Genomic DNA, 3,349 nt, shown 5'->3' on the forward strand with positions numbered 1-3,349 from the left:
GGCAAGTTTCATAACCATTCTGAGATTCAGTTTCCACATCTATAAAATTGGGTTAATAATAGTATCCCAGCCTGGGTAACATAGGGAGACCCCTATCTCTGCAAAAAAAAAAAAAAAAAAAAAAAAAAGTAGCTGGGTGTTGTGGTACACACCTGTAGTCCCAGCTACTCAGGAGGCTGAGGCAGGAGGATCTCTTGTGTCCGGGAGGTTGAGGAAGCAGTGAGCTGTGTTAGTGCCAATACTCTCCAGCCTGGGTAACAGAGTAAGACCCTATATTAAAATATATAGGCCAGGTGCGGTGACTCATGCCTGTAATCTCAGCACTTTGGGAGGCTGAGTCAGGTAGATCACGAGGTTAGAAGTTCAAGACCAGCCTGACCAACATGGTGAAACCCTGTCTCTACTAAAAATATAAAAATTAGCCAGGCATGGTGGTGCCTGGCTGTAATCCCAGCTACTCAGGAGGCTGAGGCAGGAGAATCCCTTGAACCCGGGAGGCGATAGTTGCAGTGAGCCGAGATCATACCACTGCGTGCCAGCCTGGGCGACAGAGTGAAACTCTGTCTCAAAAAAATATATAATAAGTAGCCAGGTGCGGTGGCTCAAGCCTGTAATCCCAGGACTTTGGGAGGCCGAGGCGGGTGGATCACAAGGTCAGGAGATCGAGACCATCCTGGTCAACGTGGTGAAACCCCGTCTCTACTAAAAATACAAAAATTAGCTGGACATGGCGCATGCCTGTAATCCCAGCTACTTGGGAGGCTGAGGTAGGAGAATTGCCTGAACCCAGGAGGCGGAGGTTGCGGTGAGCTGAGATCGCGCCATTGTACTCCAGCCTGGGTAACAAGAGTGAAACTCCGTCTCAAAAAAAAAAAAAAAAAAAAAAAAAAAATATATATATATATATATATATATATATATATAAAATAATTAATTTAAAAAATATATAATATATATAAAAAACACCCACCTTCCAAGGTAATTGTGAGGAGTAATTAGGACAGTACATGGCAATCAGCACATGGTCTGCTTCAAATCAGAAGCTCAATGAATGTCTTTTTAAAAATTCTGGTATAAAAACAAAGATATATCAGTGGAGAGAGGGGGCCAGGATGTGCTGTGAACAGAGGCAGGTGGACAGGGGGGTAAATGGAGGGCTATGGTCTGAATGTTTGTTCCTCTATCTTTTTTTTTTTTTTAAGGTGAGGTTTCACCATGTTGGTCAGGCTAGTCTTGAACTCCCAACATCAGGTGATCTGCCCACCTTGGCCTCCAAAGTGCTTGGATTACAGGCATGAGCCACCACACCCAGCCATGTTTGTTCCTCTAAAATTTCCCTGTTGAAATCCTAGCCCCCAAGGTGATGTTAGTAGGAGGTGGGGCTTTTGAGGAGTGATAAGTTCATGGGGGTGGAGCCCTTATGAATGGGATTTTTGCCCTTATAAAAGAGGCCTGAGAGAGCCGCCACTGCCCCTTCCGCCATGTGAGGACACAGTGAGAACGTGCCATTTGTGAACCAGGAAGCAGGCCCTTACCAGAGACCGTATCTGCCGGCACCTTGATCTTGGACTTCCCAGCCTCCAGAACTGTCAGAAAGACATTTCTGTTGCTTATAAGCCACGCAGTCTGTGGTATTCTGTTATTGCCACCCTAATGGACTAACACAACGGCATTACATTGGTGCGTTCAGGATGGGTATGTTGAAGGAAGGAGAGAGGTGTAGCATAGAATCCTTTCTCTGCTTCTGCGGCTTGTACCAACCTGGCTTGAACTTTGCTTTCAACAGTCAGTGCCCTGATGGGAGAAAAGCACTAATACAGGCAGTAAACACACTTCTAAACACGCCACTTGGAATCCAGAGTCCTTTGACACGCCAGGGTGGTTCTACAACTGGACTGGGGGTGGGGGGAGGGATCCTGGCCACTGAAAGGCTGGCATCGACACATCAGAGGGAAAAGAGAGATCACTGGTATTTAGGGAAGGATGCCTGGAACCTAGTGAACTGGGCAATGACGTCGCCAGTTCACCCTCTGGCTGTAGAGTCCCATCTCGGGAAGTGACTTTTATGCTAATGGAGGGGAGGAGGGGAGCTAATGAGCAGCTGCTTCTCCTTACTGTGGAAGATGCTACCTCCAGGCCAGGCACCAGCAGTGTCAGGAAATGATCCAAGGGTTCAAGGTGTGGCCCGAACTTAGTGAAGCTGTTTGTGCCACATGAGAGGAAACAGAGGAGGCAGCTGGTTTGTGGGTTATTTAAGGCCATACCCAGTCAGTTTCAACGGGCATCCTTGTCTATGTTGAACGGCTTCCGGGCTGGTCTCTACCTGGTTCTCTGAGAGGTGATATGTGAGATGAGGGGGCTGGGAGAGCTGTTTAGTGTGGTCTCCAGCGTGAGCGGCTGCAAGCCCTAGGAGGTGTTCTTTCTGGGCATTTAGACGGAGGGTATGTTTAGATCAGAAATAGCACCAATAGCCAACTGACAATATTATGAGCCCTTCTGCGTACTAATTCACTGATTCCCTGCAGCCTTATTTGGTGGGTGTTTTTAATTAACCCCATTTTGCACACAGGAAAACTAAGCCAAGGACAGGTCGAATAACTTGCTAGAGGTCCTATTCGTATTGAGAACCAGAATTTGAACCCAGGCAGTATAGCTCTGGAACTTAAGTGCTGACCCACTGCGCTATCACGGTATTTAGCAGAAATGGAATTCAGTGATGGGCTAGGTCAGATATATGGGAAAGGAGTAGAGCTCCTTATTTGGCTAGATCTAAGCTCTGGGAGGCAGGGTTAGGGTGGGCTGCAGGCTTAGGGGTGATGAGGGGGCCAGAACCAAGTATCAGAAATTCAGTTGTCTTGTACACGAAAGTGAGGAACCAGAGGCAGCTCGGATACATTTGACTGACTAATCTGCTTGAGATCTTTGACAGAGTTTTGCCCCAGCTCCATGCATGATACTTGGGTGATGGAGATGAGGTTACCTCCTGGCCCTGTGATGGCCCCATAGACTCCGGAGGCAAGAGGATTCTGCTCCCTAGGAAGGAGAAAAAGGAAAAGGCTTATAGGTGAAAACAGCACTGCTTTAGAGTCATACAGGCCTGGCTGTGCTTGAAACCTCACCCTAACTCTCATTGGCTGTGTGACTTTGAGAAACTGTTTTAACCTCTCTGAGTCTCAGTGTCCTCATCTGTAAAACAGGGATTATTAGGAGGATTAAATGAGATAATGAATGCACATTAAATGTGCCTGGGGCATGGGAGGTGTTTGGTTGGTGTAAATTCCCCCTCTCTCCATGCTGGCTTTCTTCTCCTTTCCTGGGAAAATATGATTTGCTGGGAAAAAACAAACAA

This window comes from Saimiri boliviensis, chromosome 17 (genome assembly GCF_048565385.1).
Source record: "Saimiri boliviensis isolate mSaiBol1 chromosome 17, mSaiBol1.pri, whole genome shotgun sequence".
NCBI lineage: Eukaryota > Metazoa > Chordata > Mammalia > Primates > Cebidae > Saimiri > Saimiri boliviensis.